Source organism: Delphinus delphis, chromosome 6 (genome assembly GCF_949987515.2).
Source record: "Delphinus delphis chromosome 6, mDelDel1.2, whole genome shotgun sequence".
NCBI lineage: Eukaryota > Metazoa > Chordata > Mammalia > Artiodactyla > Delphinidae > Delphinus > Delphinus delphis.
In genome coordinates this window covers 26,576,461-26,604,192 of record NC_082688.1, presented here as the reverse complement: position 1 = coordinate 26,604,192, position 27,732 = coordinate 26,576,461, and the positions used below count along the sequence as shown (strand labels likewise).

At 37.9% G+C, this 27,732-nt stretch overlaps 1 long non-coding RNA gene across 1 annotated transcript; it reads right to left on the bottom strand.

Annotated features, from left to right (window-relative positions):
- LOC132427184 (uncharacterized) lies at nucleotides 1-26,910 on the bottom strand. Its single transcript, XR_009519835.1, has 6 exons — nucleotides 26,090-26,910; nucleotides 25,503-25,601; nucleotides 24,600-24,791; nucleotides 5,177-5,856; nucleotides 4,931-4,987; nucleotides 1-494 (listed from the first exon to the last, which is right to left on the bottom strand). It is a non-coding gene; the product is annotated as an uncharacterized lncRNA (long non-coding RNA).
- Nucleotides 26,911-27,732: the final 822 nt, after the last annotated feature.

Below are 27,732 nucleotides of genomic sequence, written 5' to 3'. Positions count from 1 at the left end.
TTTGCCCTGGGTCCCAGTGCATGTGAGATTTTGTGTGCACTTCACCCTAGTGAAGTTTCTATTTCTCCCAGTCCTACAGGGCTGTCAAAAAGTAAGCCCCACTTGTCTTCAAACCGCATGCTCTGGGGGCTCATCTTCCCAGTCCAGGACCCCTGGGCTGAGGAGCTTGATTTGGGGCTCATAACTCTCACTCTTATGGGAGGTACCTCTGCAATATAATTATTCTCCAGTCTGTGGTCGCCAACCCAGGGTTATAGGATTTGATGATAGCGCAAGTCTGCCCCTCCTACACATTTCATTGTGGTTCCTTCTTTATGTCTTTAGTTGTAGAAGATCTTTTCTGGTAGGCTCCAGTCTTTTTCACGGATGGCTCTTCTGCAGATCGTTGTGATTTTGATGTGCTCATGAGAGGAGGTGAGCTCAGGGTCTTTTTACTCTGCCATCTTGGACAATCTTCTCAGACGTTTGGAAGCAGCTGTAGCAGAAGGATCTAACTGTGGGATATGGAGCCAGTCATTAAATTTCTTTCCTTATTATTCACATATATAGTAGCTATTAAATATCTAGAAATAATTTTAGGGATATATTCATTGCTTTTTATACTACAAGCCTTTAGGCATTTGCTTTCAAAACTAAATAGATGAAATTTCTGTTTTGTTGGAGAGTGAACAAAAACAGCTGCAAAAACTTGAAAGTAGGATTTTATGACTAAAATAAATGAGGTAAAGAAAAGTATGCTTGTAACAAATGAAAAGATTGGAAATGTCAGTGGAGAAAGAGAGATACTATTAATTATGAAGAACCGACAGGAAATTCTAATGTAATACTAGACATAAAAGTATATATTTATTCACCAAAGAAATATACAGATGGCAAATAAACATGAAAAGATACTCCACTGTATACATCATCAGGGAAATGCAAATTAAAACAACAGTGAGATAGTACTACACATCTATTAAAATAGCCAAAATCTAGAACACTGACAACACCAGATGCTGGCAAGGATGTGGAGAACAAGAACTCTCACTCATTGTTGTTGATAGGAATGCAAAATAGCATGGAAAATAATATGGAAACTTAGGAGAAAGTTTGGCAATTTCTTACAAACCTAAACATACTCTTAACCTTATGATTCAGCAGTCATGATCCTTAATATTAACCCAGATGAACTGAAGACTTACGTCCACAAAAAACATGAACATGAATATTTATAGCAGTTTTATTCAAATGGCCAAAACTTGGAAGTAACCAAAATGTCCTTCAGTGGGTGACGGGATAAATAATCTATCTAGGCAATGGAATAGTATTCTTTGCTAAAAAGAAATGAATGAGCTCTCAAGCTATGGAAAGACATGGAGGAACCTAAATGCATATTACTAAGCAAAAGAGGCCCATCTGAAAAGGCTACATACTGTATGATTCCAACTATATGATATTTTGAAAAAGGTAAAACTATGGGGAGAGTAAAAAGATCAGTAGTTGCCAGGGTTTGGTGGGAGAGATGGATAAGCAGAGCTCAGATGATTTTTAGGGCACAGTGAAAATATTCTGTATAATACTGGAGGACATTATGCTGAGTAAAGTAAGCCAGACACAGAAAGATACTTGTTGTACTATCTCACTTACATATGGAATCTAAGGGAAAAAAAAAAAGCTGAACTCACAGTAACAGAAGAATGATGGTTACCAAAGGCTTAGGGGTGGGGGAAAAGGAGAGATGATACTTATCAAAGGGCACAAGTTTTCAGTTATTAGATGAATAAGTTCTAGAGATCTAATGCATAACACGATGACTAACGTTAATAATAATGTGTTGTAAACTTGAATTTTATAAAGAGGTAGATCTCAAGTATCCTCACCACACAGAGATATACAAACACGGGAACTATGTGCAACGATGGATATGTTAATTAGCTTGATTGTGGTAATAATTTCACAATGTATATGAATAGCAAACATATACTTTAAACATATATAATTGTCAATCATACTTCAATAAATCTGGAAAAAATAGAATTCTGTATCCAGAAAAAATAATCTTCAAAGTAAAAGTAAATATATTTTTAGAGAAAATGAAATTGAGTTCATCAGCTTCAGACTTGCACTACAAGGAGTGCAAAAGGAAGTTCTTCAGCTGATAGAAAATGATGCAAGATGATACTTGGCTCCCCGAAAAGAAGTGAAAATTATTGAGAATGATAACTATGGGGGTAAATATAAAAGTTCTTTCTCTTTCCTCTTTAAAATATATATGAATAGTTAAAGGAAAACATATTGTTTTGCAGGTTGTATAATGTGTGTAGATGTAATGTTTACGAAAACTATAGGCTTAGGAATCAAAGGGACTAAATGCACTTTTACAGTTGCAAATTTTCTAAAGTAGACTTTGAAAAACAATGAGTATTGACAACCATAAAGCAATGACCAAAAAAATGACTTACAGCTAAGACCCAGCAATCCCAGTCCTAGTTATTTACCCAAAATAAATTAAAAGAAACATAACAGCACAGTCTGGAGAGCCCAGGTGTCAATCCATAGGAGAATGGATAAGCAAATTGATATTCGCACAATAGCATACCACTCAACAATAAAGTGGAAAGACTTACTGCTTGTGCATGCATGACTTGGCTAATCCACAACACTATGCTAAGTGAAAGAGTCTTATACAAAGGATACATACTGCATGATTCTGTTTAGAACAAGCAAATCTAATTTTTGTCAGAAAAAAATATCAGAACAAAGTTTATCTCCAGAGTAGTAGGGATAGTGATTGACTGGAAAGGGGGAAAAAGATAACTATCTGGGGTTATGGTAATATTCTATATCTTGATAGGAGCTTGGGTTACAACAGATGTATGCATTATCAAAACTCAACAAAAGTAAAGATTTGTGTATTTCATTGTATGTAAATTTTACATCCAAAGAAAATAACTATCAAACAACTATTGAACTCTATTAATGATGTGCATGGTGAAGTATTTAGAGGGAAATAATAAGGGTCTGCAATTTGCTTTAAAATGCCTTAAAAATAGATAGGATGATATATGTAGTAGAGAGGGATGGATAGCTAGGTACGTAATGAATGCAAGTCTAGTAAAGGTTAATGATAGAATTTAGGTGATTTGTATACAGATGTTGATTGTATGGTTCTTTCAGTTTGCTGCCTGACTGAAAATTTTTATAATAAATGGGGGGGGAAATAAATGGATGAGCAAGCAATCAAATTTTTAGGGTTTGATTATTTGGCTATAGTTTCAGAAATGTAAGTGCTCTATTATTTATTTTTAAATATGGTACTGGACCAAAGCAATCCTGAGAAAGACAAATGGAGCTGGAGGAATAGACTCCCTGACTTCAGACTATGTTTCAAAGCTACGGTAACGTATGGTACTGGCACAAAAACAGAAATATAGATCAATGGAACAAGATAGAAAGCCCACAAATAACCTATGCACCTCTGATCAATTTAATCTACGACAAAGGAGGCAAGACTACACAATGGAGAAAAGATAGTTTCTTCAATAAGTGGTCCTGGGAAAACTGGACAGCTACATGTAAAAGAATGAAATCAGAACATTCTCTAACGCCATACACAAAAATAAACTCAAAATGGATTAAAGACTTAAATGTAAGGCCAAATACTATAAAACTCTTAGAGGAAAACACAGGCCGAACACTCTCTGACATAAATAGCAGAAAGATCTTTTTGGACCCACCTCCTAGAGTAATAAAAATAAAAACAAAAATAAACAAATGGAATCTAACTAAACTTAAAAGCTTCTGCACAGCAAAGGAAACCATAAATAAAATGAAAAACCCCACAGGATGGGAGAAAATATTTGCAAATGAAGCAACCAACAAGGGATTAATCTCCAAAATATACAAACAGCTCATGCAGCTCTATATCAAAACAAACAACCCAATCAAAAAATGGGCAGAAGACCTAAACAGACATTTCTCCAAGGAAGACATACAGATGGCCAAAAAGCAAATGAAAAGATACTGAACATCACTAATTATTAGAGAAATGCAAATCAAAACTACAATGAGGCATCACCTCACACCAGTTAGCATGGCCATCAGTAGATCAGTAGAGAATTACATTTTTATATTGTCTTCCTTTTAATATGATACATCTCTGTATTTACTTAAATATTCTTTAATGATTGTAATAAGGTTTTTTTCCATAGAAGTTTTATATAGCTTCTGTCAGAGTTACTCCTTAGGACTTTATCTCCACTATTATAATGGTATCTTTAAGAATTATGTTTTCTAACTATTGATATACAGAAATAAAACTGATTTCTATAAAAAAAAAAAGTCAACAAACAATAAATGCTGGAGAAAGGGTGGAGAAAAGGGAACCCTCCTACACTGTTGGTGGGAACGTAAATTGATGCAGCCACTATGGAGAACAGTGTGGAGGTTCCTTAAAAAACTAAAAATATAGCTACCATATGATCCTGTAATCCCACTCCTGGGCATATATCTGGAGAAAACCATAATTCTAAAAGATACACACAGCACTCATGTTCATTGCAGCACTATTTACAATAGCCAAGACATGGAAGCAACCTAAATGTCCATCGACAGAGGAATGGATAAAGAAGATGTGGCACATATTTACAATGGAATATTTTTCAGCCACAAAAAAGAATGAAATAATGCCATTTGCAGCAACATGGATGGGCCTAGAGATTATTATGCTACATGAAGTCAGACAGAAAGACAAATATCATATTATCACTTATATGTGGAATCTAAAAAAAATGATACAAATGAACTTACAAAACAGAAACAGACTCACAGACTTCGAAAACAAATGTATGGTTACCAAGGGGAAACGTGTGGGGAGGGATAAATTAGGAGTTTGTGATTAACATATACACGCTACTATGTATAAAATAGATCATGAACAAGGACTTACTGTATAGCACAGGGAACTCTACTCAATATTCCGTAATAACCTATATGGGAAAAGAATCTGAAAAAGAATGGAGATATATATGTGTATAACCGAATTGCTTTGCTGTACACCTGAAACTAATACAGCATTGTAAATCAACTGTACCCCAAAATAAAAATTAAATATGGTAGTAGGTACCATATTTTTCTACCAATAGTCATCCTACAATGAAGAGATAAAGAAATCCAGAAGTGTTTTCGGACATACCTGAAGAATCAGCTTCTGCTTGGATGAAAGAACTCCTAAAGTCTGGCTTTGAGAACCAAATGTTTCTTTTAGTATGGAAGTAGATTAGGTTAACTTCTCTTTTTTTCAAAACCCCAGGGCTTGGAGCAGGTGGAGTGTGACTTTCAGTCTGAAACGGAGATGTGCCTTCTTTATTCACCAGCCGTATCTGGAAGAATCAGTAACTTGATTGACGGAGCCCTTAATGACCTGGTGCTTTACGTTGCATAATAGTGCTGCAGGTGTCTTTCAAAAGGATGTTTCAGATAGGACAGTGAGCCCCCTTCCTTGGTAAATCATACTTCACCATACACAAATAAGTTCTTTGTTTGGCCTGGGGAGTGTGTTTAAAAATCTACCAACTCCACTTGGACTTACAGCTGTCTCAGACAGTTCTATTTTTCTTTCTGATGACAGACACATTTATACCTGTTCTTCACCCAAAATCTTTCTTTTGCCTGAAATAAGGTAGTAGTTCTGTAGTTCAAGAATTTCACTTTATTCTAAGAGATAAAGCTTATTTTCTAGCTTCTGTCCTGTTGATTTGAAAATTAGGCAATGGTGTTTCACAAGTCCTGGATTTGATTTGGCTTGGAGAAAGGTTGTGGTCTCCTGGAAATAGTGGTGATTGTCTGGGAGGTATCTGAACTGAGCCCCTGTCTCTGTAGAATAAGAACAGAATATTCATGAACAGACTCATATGGTGGACAGGAACCAATAGAAGAACATTGATGGGCCGAGGTGAATATACTGTACTGATGGTAATAATTTTAGACCCTTACTTGGGAACGAAAATTGAAAAAAGTTTGAAATGGATATTATAACTCCTAGGAAGAAGGTAATTTCCTCCTTCACATCTACCTTCTCCTCCCTTTCTTACCTCGTTTCTTCCTTCTTTTCTTCCATCCCTTTCTCCTAGTGCCAATAAACTATAGGATATGGATTGCTATATATAATATGTATTATACATAATATTTATATTACATCTTTTTATAGGTAGGCAGATGTCAATCTTGCTGATTTTCAAATAATGAATCATGAACACAGGAGGCTGGAACCATCACCATGAACACTGCTTGGGTACAGAATTAAAGAGGAATGTTGCAGAAAGATGAATGAGAGTTTTCACCCCAGAGGCAATACAGTTATGGACAAATTCTTTTTTGAAAATAGTATTGGCTTGTTTGTTTAGGTCCTATCTTCTTCCCCCAAATTGGATGTATCTTAAAATATACGTATACCATAATATTCTCAAAATAAGAATAGATAAAAATCATGGAGAGAGAAGTAAATATAAAAATACTAGTAAAATATACTTATTATAATAAAATATTACAGTTAATTGTGCATTTCTATAAGCTAATGTAAAAAAATCATGAGTCATATAGTCCTTTTTAACAGGATAAAGCAAAATAGTTCTTTAGTTAAGAAAACCTTTGCCTGTGCTAAATTTTAAAGAAATTTAATCATTCATACTATGCATGAATATTTATGGTACTCTTTAGTTTAAAAAGCTCTTTTTTTTCCCACTAATACAAGTTTATAAGTATTTTTGTCTCATTTTACAGAAGAATAGATTGAAGCTCAGAGAAATATGGTTTGGTAACCAGTAAATTACAGAGTGGGAGTTCCAGCCTATATCTTTTAACTCCAAATCTTGTGCTCTTTTCACATCACCATGTCAGAGACATTGGCCACAATAATGGATGCTGTTTTCAACAGTACATTTATTGAAGATGCAGGAATGGAGATAGCATATGACCATTTCCTGTATTGACCCTTGGTTAAAAGCTGAGGGCATAGAGGTTAAAGCAAAATTCATTGAGTGACTTGCTGTTTTAGATAATTTACTGAAGTCTAGGTATTCTGCTTTTCAATTCAAATTTATGTGAGTTTAGGACTTCAGAATAACTGAAGGAATTGAGGCAAGATGTGCTCCTCAGACTAACAATCTCATTATGATTTTCTTGATTGGAAATTGTATCAATCAGGATCCCTGCTGGAAAGAGATGGTACCACTCAAACTGGGTAACTGGAGTTGAATAAAAGGACTCTTTACAAAGAAGTGGGCAGAATTTAGGGAAACCAACATGGACCAGTGCAGGACTTCCAGAGAGGAACCAGTCAAGGAATAGCACCCCTACAGGAAGGGAGCTAGAGGAACAAATTCTTTGATCAATTCGCCAATCTCCTGCTGGGACTCCCATTGAACGACCTCAACAGAAAGCTAGAGGACATGGGAGCCCTTTGATACAGTCCATATAGGTCAGTGTTCAGAGGCAAAGAGCAGGGTGGAGAACAGTGGTGGGTGAATCTGGAGGTGCACACAAGCACGAAAATGGGTGGACGTTGGTATAGGAATGAGTTCTCTGGAAGAAGCAAACAGAACAGAAATTTGGTAAATGCTGATCAGAGAAAGACCTATCTGCTCTCAATCACAGCTGGGATGGCTTTCATATAGATTAAGTTAAAGAAGGGAAAAAAGAAAAACTTTTCTTGAACACCAGTATATTCCAGGTACTGTGTACTTTCTATAGGTCTGCTTATTTACTTCTTGCAATAATAACTGGATATAATCATCACCATTACATATGTGGGAAAGTAAGGCTCAGAGAGGCTAAGAAATTTATACTATAAAACAGCCAGTAAATAACAAATCTGAGATTCCAATGCAGCATTTTCTAACATCGAATCTTGGACTTCCTTCAGTTTTGCAATTTTCCTGCCCACTTTATATGTCACCACAGGAAAGCCGTAACACTTCTGCACTGAAGCAGAAGCTTAATGTTTCTGAAGAAGCAGTTTTAGATTACTTATATATACAAACCAGGGTTCAATCAAGACCAAAATTACCACTCAAGACTATGGTAGAGCGTATTTAAATTTGGAAACTTCAAAGACAATAATGAGTCATATGCCTTCCCCATAATGATAGCTGCCATTTACTGAATATTTAAAATATAGACTATTCACTTTCTATGCATTGAATTAATTCATCCTCATATCAATCATATAAAGAGAAAATTTGAAAGTGAAGGATAGAAGGAGAATGAACAAAGTAAAAGGGTTAGGGACAGAAGCTAGACTTCTCTGAATAAACCTTGTCCCTACAATTATAAAGCAAAATAAAATAATGAAAAAAACATTTAAATTCCCCCAAAACAGAAGAAAAAAACTTTTAATTTGATATAAATTTGTGGGCACAGCCCAACAGAGAGGAACATTTTCAAGTGATTTAAAACAGAGTAGTTTATCTGTACATCTTTAGAGAGATGTACCCCAAGGACAAAACCGCGCAAAACTGTAAAAAGAAATTCTGAAACTGGTGTAATAAAATTATGAGTAATAATATTGATATTGTTATTCTGAAACTATTATACAATGTATTTTGTATACATAATTAATATGATATAATATAGTAAAGTAATATCACTTTAACATAATCACTGTCATTAGGACCTAAGATTTTTAGTATAGTAGAAAAAGAAATATACAGGGGGACCTTGAAGATGGCAGAAGAATAAGATGCAGAGATCGCCTTCCTCCCCACAGATACACCAGAAATACATCTGCACATGGAACAACTCCTACAGAACACCTACTGAACGCTGGCAGAAGACCTCAGACCTCCCAAAAGGCAAGAAACTCCCCACGTACCTGGGTAGGGCAAAAGAAAAAACAGAGACAAAAGAATAGGGACGGCACCTGCACGAGTGGGAGGGAGCTGGGAAGGAGGAAAAGTTTCCACACACTAGGAAGCCCCTTCATGGGCGGAGACTGTGGGAGGCGGAGCAGGGAGCTTCGAAGCCGCGGAGGAGTGCACAGCAACCGGGGTGCGGAGGGCAAAGCGGGGAGATTCCCGCACAGAGGATCGGTGCTGACTGGCACTCATCAGCCTGAGAGGCTTGTCTGCTCACCCACCGGGGCGGGCGGGGCTGCGACCTGAGGCTCGGGTTTCAGTCGGAGCGCAGGGAGAGGACTGGGGTGGGCGGCTTGAACATACCCTGAAGGGGTTAGTGCACCACAGCTAGCCGGGAGGGTGTCCGGGGAAAAGTCTGCACCTGCCGAAGAGGCAAGAGACGACTTCTTCCCTCTTTGTTTCGTGGTGCGCGAGGAGAGGGGTTTAAGAGCGCTGCTTAAAGGAACTCCAGAGACGGACGCGAGCCGTGGCTAAAAGCACGAACCCCAGAGACAGGCACGAGCTGCAGCTAAAAGCGCGGACCCCAGAGACGGGCGCGAGCCACGGCTAAAAGCACGGACCCCAGGGACGGGCATGAGACGCTAAGGCTGCTGCTGCCGCCACCAAGGGGCCTGTGTGCGAGCACAGGTCACTATCCACACCCCTCTTCCGGGGAGCCTGTGCAGCCCGCCACTGCCAGGTTCCCGGGATCCAGGGACAAATTACCCAGGAGAACGCACGGCAGGCCTAAGGCTGGTGCAACGTCACGCCAGCCTCTGCCGCTGCAGGCCCGCCCCGCACGCAGTGCGCCTCCCTCCCCCCGGCCTGAGTGCGCCAGAGCCCCTGAATCAGCGGCTCCTTTAACCCCGTCCTGTCTGAGCAAAAAACAGATGCCCTCCAGCGACCTACACGCAGAGGCAGGGCCAAATCCAAAGCTGAGCCCCTGGGAGCTGTGAGAACAGAGAAAGGGAAATCTCTCCCAGCAGCCTCAGGAGCAGCAGATTAAAGCTCCACAATCAACTTGATGTACCTGCATCTGTGGAATACATGAATAGACAACGAATCATCCCAAATTGAGGAGGTGGGCATCGAGAGCAGGATGTATGATTTTTTCCCCTTTTCCTCTTTTTGTGAGTGTGTATGTGTATGCTCCTGTGTGAGATCTTCTCTGTATAGCTTTGCTTCCACCATTTGTACTAGGGTTCTATCCGTCGATGGTTTTTAAAAAATTTTTTTTCTTAATAATTAATTTTAATAACTTTATTATACTTTACCTTCTTTCTTTCTTTCCTTCCTTCCTTCCTTCCTTCCCTCCTTTAGACAACGAATCATCCCAAATTGAGGAGGTGGTCTCTGAGAGCAAGATTTAGATTTTTTCCCCTTTACCTCATTTTGTGAGGGTGTATGTGTATGCTTCTGTGTAAGATTTTGTCTGTATAGCTTTGCTTCCAACATTTGTCCTAAGGTTCTATCCGTCCCTTTTTTTTCTAAATAATTATTTTTTAATTCAATAGCTTTATTATACTTTATTTTATTTTACTGTATCTTCTTTCTTTCTTTCTTCCTTCCTTCCCTCCTTTCTTTCTTTCTTTCTTCATACTTCCACTAATTCTACTTTTTCTCCCTTTATTCTGAGCCGTGTGGATGAAAGGCTCTTGGTGCTCCAGCCAGAAGTCAGGGCTCTGCCTCTGAGGTAGGAGAGCCAACTTCAGGACACTGGACCACAAGAGACCTCCCAGCTCCACATATCATCAAACGGTGAAAATCTCCCAGAGACCTCCATCTCAACACCAGCACCCAGCTTCACTCAACGACCAGCAAGCTACAGTGCTGGACACCCTATGCCAAACAACTAGCAAAACAGGAACACAACCCCACCCATTAGCAGAGAGTTTGCCTAAAATATAATAACTCCACAGACACCCCAAAACACACCACCCGACGTGAACCTGCCCACTAGAGAGACAAGATCCAGCCTCATCCACCACAACACAGGCACTAGTCCCCTCCACCAGGAAGCCTAAACAACACGCTGAACCAACCTTAGCCACTGGAGACATCAAAAACAGCAGGAACTACGAACCTACAGCCTGCAAAAAGGTGACACCTAACACAGTAAGATAAGCAAAATGAGAAGACAGGAAAACACACAGCAGATAAAGGAGCAAGATAAAAACGCACCAGACCTAACAAATGAAGAGGACATAGGCAGTCTACCTGAAAAAGAATTCAGAATAATGATAGTAAGGATGATCCAAAATCTTAAAAATAGAATGGACAAAATGCAAGAAACAGTTAACAAGGACCTAGAAGAAATAAAGATGAAACAAGCAACGATGAATAACACAATAAATGAAATTAAAAGTACTCTAGATGGGATCAATAGCAGAATAACTGAGGCAGAAGAACGGATAAGTGACCTGGAAGATAAAACAGTGGAAATAACTACTGCACAGCAGAATAAAAAAAAAAGAAACCAAAGAACTGAGGACAGTCTCAGAGACCTCTGGGACAACATTAAACGCACCAACATTCGAATTATAGGGGTTCCAGAAGAAGAAGAGAAAAAGAAAGGCACTGAGAAAATATTTGAAGAGACTATAGTTGAAAACTTCCCTAATATGGGAAAGGAAATAGTTAATCAAGTCCAGGAAGCACAGAGAGTCCCATACAGGATAAATCCAAGGAGAAACATGCCAAGACACATATTAATCAAACTGTCAAAAATTAAATACAAAGAAAGCATATTAAAAGCAGCAAGGGAAAAACAACACATAACACACAAGGGAATCCCCATAAGGTTAACAGCTGATCTCTCAGCAGAAACCCTGCAAGCCAGAAGGGAGTGGCAGGACATACTGAAAGTTTTGAAGGAGAAAAACCTGCAACCATGACTACTCTACCCAGCAAGGATCTCATTCAGATTTGATGGAGAAATTAAAACCTTTACAGACAAGCAAAAGCTGAGGAAGTTCAGCACCACCAAACCAGCTTTACAACAAATGCTAAAGGAACTTCTCTAGGCAAGAAACACAAGGCAAGGAAAAAACCTATAATAACGAACCCAAAACAATTTAGAAAATGGGAATAGGAACATACATATCGATAATTACCTTAAATGTAAATGGATTAAATGCTCCCACCAAAAGACACAGATTGGCTGAATGGATACAAAAACAAGACCCATATACATGCTGTCTACAAGAGACCCACTTCAGACCTAGAGACACATACAGACTGAAAGTAAGGGGATGGAAAAAGATATTCCATGCAAATGGAAACCAAAAGAAAGCTGGAGTAGCAATTCTCATATCAGACAAAATAGACTTTAAATTAAAGACTATTAGAAGAGACAAAGAAGGACACTATATAATGAGCAAGGGATCGATCCAAGAAGAAAATATAACAATTTTAAATTTATGCACCCAACATTGGAGCACCTCAATACATAAGGCAAATACTAACAGCCATAAAAGGGGAGATCGACAGTAACACATTCATAGTAGGGGACTTTTACACCCCACTTTCACCCATGGACAGATCATCCAAAATGAAAATAAATAAGGAAACACAAGCTTTAAATGACATATTAAACAAGATGGACTTAATTGATATTTATAGGACACTCCATCCAAAACAACAGAATACACATTTTTCTCAAGTGCTCATGGAACACTCTCCAGGATAGATCATATCTTGGGTCACAAATCAAGCCTTGGTAAATTTAAGAAAATTGAAATTGTATCAAGTATCTTTTCCGACCACAATGCCATGAGACTAGATATCAATTACAGGAAAAGATCTGTAAAAAATACAAACACATAGAGGCTAAACAATACACTACTTAATAATGAAGTGATCACTGAAGAAATCAAAGAGGAAATCAAGAAATACCTAGAAACAAATGACAATGGAGACACGATGACTCAAAATCTATGGGATGCAGCAAAAGCAGTTCTAAGGGAGAAGTTTATAGCAATACAAGCCCACCTTAAGAAGCAGGAAACATCTCGAATAAACAACCTAACCTTGCACCTCAAGCAATTAGAGAAAGAAGAACAAAAAACCCCCAAAGTTAGCAGAAGGAAAGAAATCATAAAAATCAGATCAGAAATAAATGAAAAAGAAATGAAGGAAACAATAGCAAAGAACAATAAAACTAAAAGCTGGTTCTTTGAGAAGATAAACAAAATAGATAAACCACTAGCCAGACTCATCAAGAAAAAACGGGAGAAGACTCAAATCAATAGAATTAGAAATGAAAAAGGAGAAGTAACAACTGACACTGCAGAAATACAAAAGATCATGAGAGAAGACTACAAGTAACTCTATGCCAATAAAATGGACAATCTGGAAGAAATGGACAAATTCTTAGAAATGCACAACCTGCCAAGACTGAATCAGGAAGAAATAGAAAATATGAACAGACCAATCACAAGCACTGAAATTGAAACTGTGATTAAAATTCTTCCAACAAACAAAAGCCCAGGACAAGATGGCTTCACAGGTGAACTCTATCAAACATTTAGAGAAGAGCTGACACCTATCCTTCTCAAACTCTTCCAAAATATAGCAGAGTGAGGAACACTCCCCAATTCCTTCTACAAGGCCACCATCACCTTGATACCAAACCAGACAAGGATGTCACAAAGAAAGAAAACTACAAGCCAATATCACTGATGAACATAGATGCAAAAATCCTCAAAAAAATACTAGCAAACAGAATCCAACAGCACATTAAAAGGATCATACACCATGATCAAGTGGGGTTTATTCCAGGAATGCAAGGATTCTTCAATATACGCAAATCTATCAATGTGATAAACCATATTAACAAATTGAAGGACAAAAACCATATGATCATCTCAATAGATGCAGAGAAAGCTTTCGACAAAATTCAACGCCCATTTCTGATAAAAACTCTCTGGAAAGTAGGCATAGAGGGAACTTACCTCCACATAATAAAGGCCATGTATGACAAACCCACAGCCAACATCGTTCTCAATGGTGAGAGAGTGAAAGCATTTCCTCTAAGATCAGGAACTAGATAGGGTTGCCCATTCTCACCACTCTTATTCAACATAGTTTTGGAAGTTTTAGCCACAGCAATCAGAGAAGAAAAGGAAATAAAAGGAATCCAAATCGGACAAGAAAAAGTAAAGCTGTCACTGTTTGCAGATGACATGATACTATACATAGAGAATCCTAAAGATTCTACCAGAAAACTACTAGAGCTAATCAATGAATTTGGTAAAGTACCAGGATACAAAATTAATGCACAGAAATCTCTGGCATTCCTATATACTAATGATGAAAAATCTGAAAGTGAAATCAAGAAAACACTCCCATTTACCACTGCAACAAAAAGAATAAAATATCTAGGCATAAACCTACCTAAGGAGACAAAAGACCTGTATGCAGAAAATTATAAGACACTGATGAAACAAATTAAAGATGATACAAATAGATGTAGAGATATACCATATTCTTGGATTGGAAAAATCAACATTGTGAAAATGACTCTACTACCCAAAGCAATCTACAGATTCAATGCAATCCCTATCAAACTACCACTGGCATTTTTCACAGAACTAGAACAAAAAATTTCGCAATTTGTATGGAAACACAAAGGACCCCGAATAGCCAAAGCAATCTTGAGAACGAAAAACGGAGCTGGAGGAATCAGGCTCCCTGACTTCAGACTATACTACAAAGCTACAGTAATCAAGACAGTATGGTACTGGCACAAAACCAGAAAGATCAATGGAACAGGATAGAAAGCCCAGAGATAAACCCACGCACATATGGTCACCTTGTGTTTGATAAAGGAGTCAGGAATGTACAGTGGAGAAAGGACAGCCTCTTCAATAAGTGGTGCTGGGAAAACTGGGCAGATACATGTAAAAGTATGAGATTAGATCACTCCCTAACACCATACACAAAAATAAGCTCAAAATGGATTAAAGACCTAAATGTAAGGCCAGAAACAATCAAACTCTTAGAGGAAATCATAGGCAGAACACTCTGTGACATAAATCACAGCAAGATCCTTTCTGACCCACCTCCTAGAGAAATGGAAATAAAAACAAAAATAAACAAATGGGACCTAGTGAAACTTCAAAGCTTTTGCACAGCCAAGGAAACCATAAACAAGACCAAAAGACAGCCCTCAGAATGGGAGAAAATATTTTCAAATGAAGCAACTGACAAAGGATTAATCTCCAAAATTTACAAGCAGCTCATGCAGCTCAATAACAAAAAAACAAACAACCGAATCAAAAAATGGGCAGAAGACCTAAACAGACATTTCTCCAAAGAAGATATACAGACTGCCAACAAACACATGAAAGAATGCTCAACATCGTTAATCATTAGAGAAATGCAAATCAAAACTACAATGAGATATCATCTCACACCAGTCAGAATGGCCATCATCAAAAAATCTAGAAACAATAAATGCTGGAGAGGGTGTGGAGAAAAGGGAACACTCTTGCCCTGCTGGTGGGAATGTGAATTGGTACAGCCACTATGGAGAACAGTATGGAGGTTCCTTAAAAACTACAAATAGAATTACCATATGACCCAGCAATCCTACTACTGGGCATATACCCTGAGAAAACCATAATTCAAAGAGTCATGTACCAAAATGTTCATTGCAGCTCTATTTACAATAGCTAGGAGATGGAAACTACATAAGTGTCCATCATCGGATGAATGCATAAAGAAGATGTGGCACATATATACAATGGAATATTACTCTGCCATAGAAAGAAACAAAATTGAGCTATTTGTAATGAGCTGGATAGACCTAGAGTCTGTCATACAGAATGAAGTAAGTCAGAAAGAAAAAGACAAATACCGTATGCTAACACATATATATGGAATTTAAGAAAAAAAAAATGTCATGAAGAACCTAGGGGTAAGACAGGAATAATGACACAGACGTACTGGAGATTGGACCTGAGGATATGGGGAGGGAGAAGGGTGAACTGTGACAGGGCGAGAGAGAGTCATGGACATACATACACTAACAAACGTAAGGTAGATAGCTAGTGGGAAGCAGCCGCATGGCACAGGGATATTGGCTCGATGGTTTCTTACCGCGTGGAGGGGTCAGATCGGGAGGGTGGGAGGGAGGGAGACGCAAGAGGGAAGAGATACGGGAACGTACGTATATGTATAACTGATTCACTTTGTTATAAAGCAGAAACTAACACACCATTGTAAACAATTACACCCCAATAAAGATGTTAAAAAATATATACATATAAAATCAAAGAATTTAAATAAAACCTCTATATTATCACTGGAAATGGAAATATCAGTACATATTTATAACATATAGCATTGTACACTTAAAAGACTTAAAAATAATATAACAGACTTGGTACCAAGAAACACCACCAGCATACAAAATTGTTATCTGAATATCTTTTCCTACTAGAGGAGACAGATTGGAGAAATGACAGATTCTATCTATGACAGAAAATGTACAAGATGAGCTTAAAACACTTTATTATACCAGAAAATAAAGAAGCTATCAGAAACTTTGGAGCCATGCCAAAAGGATTCAGGAGGCAATGTAAAGAGACTCCCACTGGACCAAGATGAAGCATTTTATGCATCTAAAAGCATAATGAAATTTATGGGTTAAAACATCAAAAATGTGAAAAATCAATGATAACATGTGCCATTTAAAAAGAAAAAAAACACAAATGGGACCTAATTAAATTTAAAAGCAAAGGAAATGATGGACAAAGCAAAAAAGACAATCTACAGAATGAAAGAAAATATCTGCAAATGATATGACGATAAGAGGTTAATAGCCAAAATATGTAAATAGCTCCTACAACTCACTATCCAAAAAAAGAAAAAAAAAACCCAATTAAAAAATGGGCAGAAGACCTGAATAGACAGTTTTCCAAAGAAGACGTACAATGACCAACAGGCACACGAAAAGATGCTCAACACTGCTAATCATCAGAGAAAGGCAAATCAAAACCACAATGAGATATCACCTCACACCTGTCAAGAGTGGCAATCATCAAAAAGACCACAATTAACAAATGTTGATGAGAATGTAGAGAAAAGGTAACCCTCATATTATGTTGGTGGGTATGTAAACTGGTGGAATCACTATGGAAAACAGTATGAAGTTTCCCCAAAAGCCTAAAAATAAAACTACCATATGATTCAGCAATTCCACTCCTGGGTATATATCAGAAGAAAATGAAAACACTAATTCGAAAAGTTACATGCATCCCAATGTTCATAGCGGCATTATTTATAACAGCCAAGATAGGGAAGCAACCTAAGTGTCCATCAACAGATAAATGGGTAAAGAAGATGTGAGATATATATATTTACACACACACACACACACACACACACACACACACACACACACACACCCTGGAATATTACTCAGCCATAAAAAAGAATGAAGCACTGCCATTTGCAACAACATGGTTGGACCTAGAGAGCATTACGCTTAGTGAAATAAGTCAGACAGAGAAAGACAAATACTTTGTTATCACTTATACATGGAATCTAAAAAAATAAATACAAATGTATATAACAAAATAGAAACAGACTCACAAATACAGGAACAAACTAGTGGTTGCCAGTAGGAAGAAGGAAGGGGGAGTATGGGATTAAGAGGTACAAACTACTGTGTATAAAATAAACAACAATGATATATTGTACAGCACAGGGAAATACAGCGATTATTTTGTAATAACTTTAAATGGAGTATAATGTATAAAAGCATTGAACCGGTATGTTGTACACCTAAAACTAATATAATATTTAAAACCAACTATACTTCAATTTAAAAAAGAGGGGGAAAAGTCAGTGACAAACTTGAAGTATGCTAAAGAACGAATTCTCAATTTTTTTCTGAAAGCTGATAATTAGAGAAAGAATCAAGTGTCATACCTGCTTTTCCTATACAACCTCAGGATAACCAAATACCTGAGGTTTATTTTTATAAAAGTATCCCAGCTAACAAATAACAGAGAAAGAATTAGAAGATTACCATTTTGCAAACCTCGAATAAAATAGTGGATCTAGGTAACTATAATCAATGGCTACTAACATCACACAAAGAGAGAAAAGCGGACACCATGTGCCTCCTTTTGGAATTATGAAATATATTCTAGGAAGTATTTTTTTGCCAAACCATTGACATAAGTCATATCAAGCTCTGGATATAACTATCAGTTTATGGGAAATACAGTGGTAGAAGAACATGTTAAATATTACCATAGAGTTGGTAATCAACAAAATCCAGAATATGAGAAATACTACAAAACATCACTAATAACTAGATTTCTTCACAAATAAATTGTAAGGAAAGCAAAAGAGGGAGGAGAAGCTATAGTTTAAAAAAGATCTGAGAAATCCATAAAAATGTAATGTGTGAAGATTGTTTGGATCTTGATTCAAAAAATAAGCAACCTTTAAAAACAAATTTATGAGATAATTAGGAATATTTGACACTGGATTTTTGATACTAAGAAATTACTACAAATATTTATGTAGATTAATGATATAGTTATGTTCTTCAAAAGAATTCCTACTTTTAGGGATACTTACTTAACTAAAGAAATGAGATGTCTGTGATTTGGTTCAAAATACTAAAGGGGTTTGGGGATTGGAGTTATGTGGGAGGGTTGACAGAACAGAAGTTACTCTTTTTTTTTTTTTTTACATCTTTATTGGGGTTTAATTGCTTTACAATGGTGTGTTAGTTTCTGCTTTATAACTAAGTGAATCAGTTATACATATACATATGTTCCCATATCTCTTCTCTCTTGCGTCTCCCTCCCTCCCGCCCTCCCTATCCCACCCATCCAGGTGGTCACAAAGCACTGAGCTGATCTCCATGTACTATGCAGCTGCTTCCCACTAGTTATCTATTTTACGCTTGGTAGTGTATATATGTCCATGCCACTCTCTCACTTTCTCACAGCTAACCCTTCCCCCTCCCCATATCCTCAAGTCCATTCTCTAGTAGGTCTGTGTCTTTATTCCCGTCTTACCCCTAGGTTCTTCATGATATATATTTTTTTATATTCCATATATGTATGTTAACATACAGTATTTGTCTTTCTCTTTCTGACTTACTTCACTCTGTATGACAGACTCTAGGTCCATCCACGTCACTACAAATAACTCAATTTCGTTTCTTTTTATGGCTGAGTAATATTCCATTGTATATATGTGCCACATCTTCTTTATCCATTCATCCGATGATGGACACTTAGGTTGTTTCCATGTCTTGGCTATTGTAAATAGAGCTGCAATGAACATTTTGGTACATGACTCTTTTTGAATTATGGTTTTCTCAGGGTATATACCCAATAGTGGGATTGCTGGGTCAATGGTAGTTCTATTTGTAATTTTTAAAGGAACCTCCATACTGTTCTCCATAGTGGCTGTACCAATTCACATTCCCACCAGCAGTGCAAGAGTGTTCCTTTTTCTCCACACCCTCTCCAGCATTTATTGTTTCTAGATTTTTTGATGATGGCCATTCTGACCAGTGTGAGATAATGTCTCATTGTATTTTTGATTTGCATTTCTTTAATGATTAATGATGTTGAGAATTCTTTCATGTGTTTGTTGGCAATCTGTATATCTTCTTTAGAGAAATGTCTGTTTAGGTCTTCTGCCCATTTTTTGATTCGGTTGTTTGTTCTTTTGTTATTGAGCTGCATAAGCTGCTCATAAATTTTGGAGATTAATCCTTTGTCAGTTGGTTCATTTGAAAATATTTTCTCCCATTCTGAGGGCTGTCTTTTGGTCTTGTTTATGGTTTCCTTGGCTGTGCAAAAGCTTTTACGTTTCATTAGGTCCTATTTATTTTTATTTCAATTTCTCTAGGAGGTCGGTCAAAAAGGATCTTGCTGTGATTTATGTCACAGAGTGTTCTGCCTATGTTTTCCTCTAATAGTCTGATAGTTTCTGGCCTTACATTTAGGTCTTTAATCCATTTTGAGTTTATTTTTGGGTATGGTGTTAGGGAGTGATCTAATCTCATGCTTTTACATGTACCTGTCCAGTTTTCCCAGCACCACTTACTGAAGAGGGTGTCCTTTCTCCACTATACATTCCTGACTCCTTTATCAAATATAAGGTGACCATATGTGCGTGGGTTTATCTCTGGGCTTTCTATCCTGTTCCATTGATCTATCTTTCTGTTTTTCTGCCCGTACCATACTGTCTTGATTACTGTAGCTTTGTAGTATAGTCTGAAGTCAGGGAGCCTGATTCCTCCAGCTCCGTTTTTCGTTCTGAAGATTGCTTTGGCTATTCGGGGTCTTTTGTGTTTCCATACAAATTGTGAAATTTTTTGTTCTAGTTCTGTGAAAAATGCCAGTGATAGTTTGATAGGGATTGCATTGAATCTGTAGATTGCTTTGGGTAGTAGAGTCATTTTCACAATGTTGACTCTTCAAATCCAAGAACATGGTATATCTCTCCATCTATTTGTATCATCTTTAATTTCATTCATCAGTGTCATAATTTTCTGCATAAAGGTCTTTTACCTCCTTAGGTAGGTTTATTCCTAGGTATTTTATTCTTTTTGTTGCAATAGTAAATGGGAGTGTTTCTTGATTTCACTTTCAGATTTTTCATCATTAGTATATAGGAATGCCAGAGATTTCTGTGCATTAATTTTGTATCCTGGTACTTTACCAAATTCATTGATTAGTTCTAGTAGTTTTCTGGTAGCATCTTTAGCATTTCCTATGTATAGTATCATGTCATCTGCAAACAGTGACAGCTTTACTTTTTCTTGTCCGATTTGGATTCCTTTTATTTCCTTTTATTCTCTGATTGCTATGGCTAAAACTTCCAAAACTATGTTGAATAAGACTGGTGAGAGTGGACAACCTTGTCTTGTTCCTGATCTTAGTGGAAATGGTTTCAGTTTTTCACCACTGAGGATGATATTGGCTGTGGGTTTGTCATATATGGCCTTTATTATGTTGAGGAAAGTTCCCTCTATGCCTCCTTTCTGCAGGGTTTTTATCATAAATGGGTGTTGAATTTTGTCAAAAGCTTTCTCTGCATCTATTGAGATGATCATGTGGTTTTTCTCCTTCAATTTGTTAATATGGTGTATCACGTTGATTAATTTGCATATATTGAAAAATCCTTGCATTCCTGGAGTAAACCCCACTTGATCATGGTGTATGATATGTTTGCTGTTGGATTCTGTTTGCCGGTATTTAATGTGCTGTTGGATTCTGTTTCCTAGTATTTTGTTGAGGATCTGTGTTCATCAGTGATATTGGCCTTTAGTTTTCTTTCTTTGTGACACCCTTGTCTGGTTTTGGTATCAGGGTGATGGTGGCCTCGTAGAATGAATTTGGGAGTGTTCCTCCCTCAGCTATATTTTGGAAGAGTTTGAGAAGGATACGTGTTAGCTCTTCTCTAAATGTTTGATAGAATTCGCCTGTGAAGCCATCTGGTCCTGGGCTTTTGTTTGTTGGAAGATTTTTAATTACAGTTCCAATTTCAGTGCTTGTGATTGGTCTGTTCATATTTCTTCCTGATTCAGTCTTGGCAGGTTGTGCATTTCTCTGAATTTGTCCATTTCTTCCAGGTTGTCCATTTTATTGGCATAGAGTTACTTGTAGTCATCTCTCATGATCTTTTGTATTTCTGCAGTGTCAGTTGTTACTTCTCCTTTCTCATTTCTAATTCTATTGATTTGAGTCTTCTCCCTTTTTTTCTTGAAGAGTCAGGCTAATGGTTTATCAATTATGTTTATCTTCTCAAAGAACCAGCTTTTAGTTTTATTGATCTATGCTATCGTTTCCTTCATTTCTTTTTCATTTATTTCTGTTCTGATTTTTATGATTTCTATCCTTCTGCTAACTTTGGGGGTTTTTTGTTCTTCTTTCTCTAATTTCTTAGGTGCAAGGTTAGGTTGTTTATTCGAAATGTTTCCTGTTTCTTAAGGTAGGATTTTATTGCTGTAAACTTCCCTCTTAGAACTGCTTTTGCTGCGTCCCATAGGTTTTGAGTCATCGTGTCTCCATTGTCATTTGTTTCTAGGTATTTTTTGATTTCCTCTTTGATTTCTTCAGTGATCACTTCATTATTAAGTAGTGTATTGTTTAGCCTCCATGTGTTTGTATTTTTTACACATGTGTTCCTGTAATTGATATCTAGTCTCATAGCATTGTGGTCGGAAAAGATACTTGATACAATTTCAATTTTCTTAAATTTACCAAGGCTTGATTTGTGACCCAAGATATGATCTATCCTGGAGAATGTTCCATGAGCACTTGAGAAAAATGTGTATTCTGTTGTTTTTAGATGGAATATCCTATAAATATCAATTAAGTCCATCTTGTTTAATGTATCATTTAAAGCTTGTGTTTCCTTATTTATTTTCATTTTGGATGATCTGTCCATGGGTGAAAGTGGGGTGTAAAAGTCCCCTACTATGAATGTGTTTCTGTCGATTTCCCCTTTTATGGCTGTTAGTATTTGCCTTATGTATTGAGGTGCTCCTATGTTGGGTACATAAATATTTACAATTGTTATATCCTCTTCTTGGATCAATCCTTTGATCATTATGTAGTGTCCTTCTTTGTCTCTTCTAATAGTCCTTATTTTAAAGTCTATTTTGTCTGATATGAGAATTGCTACTCCAGCTTTCTTTTGGTTTCCATTTGCATGGAATATCTTTTTCCATCCCCTCACTTTCAGTCTCTATGTGTCTCTAGGTCTGAAGTGGGTCTCTTGTAGACAGCATATATATGGGTCTTGTTTTTGTATCCATTCAGCCAATCTGTTTCTTTTGGTGGGAGCATTTAATCCATTTACATTTAAGGTAATTATCAATATGTATGTTCCAATTCCCATTTTCTTAATTGTTTTGGGTTTGTTATTGTAGGTTTTTTCCTTGCCTTGTGTTTCTTGCCTAGAGAAGATCCTTTAGCATTCGCTGTAAAGCTGTTTTGGTGGTGCTGAACTCTCTCAGCTTTTGCTTGTGTGTAAAGGTTTTAATTTCTCCATCAAATCTGAATGAGATCCTTGCTGGGTAGGGTAATCTTGGTTATAGGTTTTTTTCCTTCATCACTTTAAATATGTCCTGCCAGTCCCTTCTAGCTTGCAGAGTTTCTGCTGAAAGATCAGCTGTAAGCCTTATGGGGATTCCCTTATGTGTTACTTGTTGTTTTTCCCTTGCTGCTTTTAATATTTGTTCTTTGTATTGAATTTTCGATAGTTTGATTGATAGGTTTCTTGGCGTGTTTTTCCTTGGATTTATCCTGTATGGGACTCTGTGCTTCCTGGACTTGATTAACTATTTCCTTTCCCATATTAGGGAAGTTTTGAACTATTGTCTCTTCAAATATTTTCTCAGTCCCTTTCTTTTTCTCTTCTTCTTCTGGACCCCTATAATTTGAATGTTGGTGTGTTTAATTGTTTTCCCAGAGGTCTCTGATACTGTCCTCAGTTCTTTTCATTCTTTTTTCTTTATTCTGCTGTGCAGTAGTTATTTCCACTATTTTATCTTCCAGGTCACTTATCCGTTCTTCTGCCTCAGTTATTCTGCTATGGATCCCACCTAGAGTACTTTTAATTTCATTTATTGTGTTATTCATCGTTGCTTGTTTCATCTTTAGTTCTTCTAGGTCCTTGTTAAATGTTTCTTGCATTTTCTCTATTCTATTTCCAAGATTTTGGATCATCTTTACTATCATTATTCTGAATTCTTTTTCAGGTAGACTGCCTATTTCCTCTTCATTTGTTAGGTCTGGTGGGTTTTTATCTTGCCTCTTCATCTGCTGTGTGTTTTTCTGTCTTCTCATTTTGCTTATCTTACTGTGTTTGGGCTCTCCTTTTTGCAGGCTGCATGTTCGTAGTTCCCGTTGTTTTTGGTGTCTGTCCCCAGTGGCTAAACTTGCTTCAGCGTGTTGTTTAGGCTTCCTGGTGGAGGGGACTAGTGCCTGTGTTGTGGTGGATGAGGCTGGATATTGTCTTTCTGGTGGGCACTTCCACGTCTGGTGGTGTATTTTGGGGTGTCTGTGTACTTACTATGATTTTAGGCAACCTCTCTGCTAATGGGTGGGGTTGTGTTCCTGTCTTACTATTTGTTTGACATAGGGTGTCCAGCACTGTAGCTTGCTGGTCGTTGAGTGAAGCTGGGTGCTGGTGTTGAGATGGAGATCTCTGGGAGATTTTCACCCTTTGATATTATGTGGAGCTGGGAGTTCTCCTGTGGACCAGTGTTCTGAAGTTGGCTCTCCCAGAAGTTACTCTTAATTGTTATTTGTTGAAGATTGGAAATGGGTATGTGGGGGGTAGATTTCATTATATTTCTGTTTACATATATATTTGGACTGTTACCCAATAAGGTTTTAAAAATGTGTTTCAATAGATGGGATTGCCAAATTCCACATGTGAAGGGTTCAGAGATTTATATATTTAAGAAAATTGTTTTAAATTAAAAACAAACAACTCATCCAGTCATCAGTTTAAAACTGTTCTTCCACAAATCCTTTTACATGTAATGGGTATGAATCTTGGTCTAGAAACTCCAGTATGTAAGCGAAAGAACTTCTTCAAAAATTTTCCTGAAACTCAATGTAGGTTCTATTTAAGGATCCAAAGAGTGGAAATATATGGAAATTTAATTTCAGTCAATTGAGGATTACCCCCTATTTTTCCCCGGGGTGCATCCAAATTCAGGGGACTTACCATATTCCTATGGTCTGGGATTAAGGGGCATCTGGTCCTCAGTGTCATTTGTCCATGCTGACGTCTGTGGAAACATCTATCATGCCATCTGATCCTTGATCTTCAGTACATGCAGATCACCAGGAATCATCCCTTTTCCAATCCTCAAAGCTCCTTCAGGCCTGGCTTTTTCTAGTTGATAATTTGGTCTCCCTCTCAGATGAAAAGGAATCATTGTGACTACACCAAGATGTGTATAGAGAATTTTTGTGAGGTTCTCCCAGCCCTGTCTGCCTGGATACACAGCACAGCTACTCCTTCTTTGGGGTCTTGCCTCTCCCAAGGACTCTACCCTGAAAGGAAGCACGCGTCTCCTGTGCTCTTGAATTCCACGGATTTTCTGGAGTTTCGTATCATTCCTTCCACCATTGGCCCTCAGTCCCACACATGGTCAGTGAAGTCAGTGGGCAGGATGTCTTCCAGGCACCTACTAATGTCGACTGCACCTACCTTTCCCTTCACTTTCTTCTCTTTCCCATCTCAAGAACACGATTCTAGTCTCAGAAGCAAGAAGCCTTGTTTGTATTTTTTAATCTGCTCTGTCATTTCTATTTCCCTGAGAGCTAGGCATTTGAAATTCAAAGGCCAAAATGAGACTCTTATTTCCTTTCTGAAACAACCCCTTCCCAATGGGAATGAATGGGCTGCCTAAGTGTAGAGCTAGGCAAGGGAAAGGAAGGTAATGATAATAATACTAACATATTTTTGAAAATACTAACAGCAACAAACATTAAGTGGCAAGCACTATTCTCGTATTCTAGTAATTCTAAGTATTAACTCATTGGATCCTCATAACAACCCTGTGAATTACTATTACCTCCATAACGTAGATCATGAAACCGAGGAACAGAGAGGTTAAATTACCTGCCCAAGGTTGCAGAGGTAGTAAGTGATAGCATTGGAATTCCAATCCAGGCAGTCTGGCTCCAGATCTGTGCTCTCTAAACCATTAAGAAAGATAGGCTGGAAAAAAAAAAAAAGCCCAATACATTTGAAAATGCTAGTTGAGGTCTTTTTTGCATGTATATTCCATTTTTGTAAATCATCCAAAATATAAAACCAGCTGCCTCTTTATCATTTTCTTTTCTTCATCCACATACAGTGTAGATAATGTGGAAAAAGAAGGAAACTTCATATTTACTGGAGTCTCACAGATACATCTCACTAGAGCCCTGGAATTTACATGCTTAAGTTTCCATTTTAGTTTAGACGAGGACGCTAACCTTTAGTTTAACTAATGTTCTGATGGACCCACAGTGAGGACGTGGGAGTGCTGTGATGCAAACCCAAGCCCACCCAATTGACCAAGGTCATGCTTATTCTCTGACCACACCAAAGAGCTGAGCTGCGTCTTGACCTGAAATTGAAGTTGGACAGTTGCAAGGCCCCTACGAGCATCTGACCCTGCCAGGGGAGAGGAGATTCAGGCCGCGGGCCTGTCAAACAGATACCTTTTCACCAGCTGGGACTCTGCTTGCCTTTACACAGCATTAATGAAAAGGCTAGGGGAGTAACAGATGGAACACACTTGAACCTCCCAATCAGGGTTCTTCGATCCCCTTCGGCTCCTCTCCGCAACCGTACATCATCTGCATTAAAAAGCCCTGTGGATCCTTCTCAGCTGCTTCCCGTCAGCCCACATAACGTCCTTTCCGGCACTCCTCTGGGAGAGTCCTGTGGCCTCCTGTAATAGCAGACTGAGGAGGGTGCAAGTAATTAGAACTTAAATTGTCAAGTCAGACTCTCGAGTCAGTCACACAGAAAATGCACCAGCTTGACATACGATGCAGTCTCATTTTATGGAAATAAATGATCTAAACTGCTTAGTTTTGGGCAAAAGTTGATAGCGTATTTTATGTGTCCCAATCACTCATTTTTATGGGAACAGAAGCGATCTCATCGATTAAGATGAATTCTTCAGAGCCAACATCAGCGAACTCGACTTGCGTTGTTCGTGGAGTCCCATTCATTTAACTTTGGCTTTTCTTCTCTTCCCTTCACACACCATCAGAAATGATACATTTAATTCAAAAAGGTGTTTGTAGATGTAAATGTATTTAGGAATAAAGTTGCTCAGGTATATAAACGCTGTGGTCTCTGTGAAAAAATAATTGTTATTGAGACACGACTGTATATGGCAAACTTGTTATCGGAATACTAAATTGATGCACAGAAAACACACACACACAGACACACACACCTTGACTAAGGTTAAACTGTTCTCCTCCCCTTCTTGTCATAATAACATAATGATAGTGCTGTCATTATAAATATTTGGAGGTTTTCTGCATCTTGATAATTGATGGATTCTGAATGTTGGAGAATAATTTTTAAATCAGCACAAGTGTCGTGTTCAAAGTGTTTCCTTGGATTTTGAGAAAACCGGAACCATCTTGTATGTCTTAGGAAATGAGCGGGAAGCAGGAGAGAGGCAAATACACCCAGCGCTCTGTCATTTCCTAGGTCTTCCTCCGGTAAATTGAAAACGGTACCTCCCCTCTGTGAATCTACCACCCTCCACACGCTTGGCCCGAATGCCATACACCTGCTCAGCATCAGCCGGAACCCCACGGAGCACATGGCAGCTCACATATTGCCTCGTCCCAGGATGGACTGGGAACGCTGGTCACCTAGGCTCTGTTTTCAAGTGGTGTGAAAGCAGCTGTGGGAAGCCCAGAGAATGACAGGCTCTCACGGCTCTTCTTACCAGCGGGAAAGAGGAGCGAGGGGAACAGAAGGGAAATGTTTTCAGATACCCAGCAGCTCGGACTTGACTGTTCTGTAAAAGAACACACCGCACACTGGCTTTCCCCTCTGTGAGCAGATGCATTAGCAGGGAAACCTTGATTTTTTTTTTTTTAAAAAAACTGCTAGTCGATGGTAGTAGGCAGAATTATGGCCCTGAAAGAGATCCAACTTCGAATCCCCTGACCCTGTGACTATGTTATCTTACGTGGCAAAGCAGAATTAGATAGCAGATGGACTTAAGGTTGCTAATCATCTGCCTTGCAAATAGAGAGATTATTCTGGATAAACTGGGTGGGCCCAGTGTCATCACAGGGGTCCTTCAATGAGGAAAAGGAGGCAGGAAATG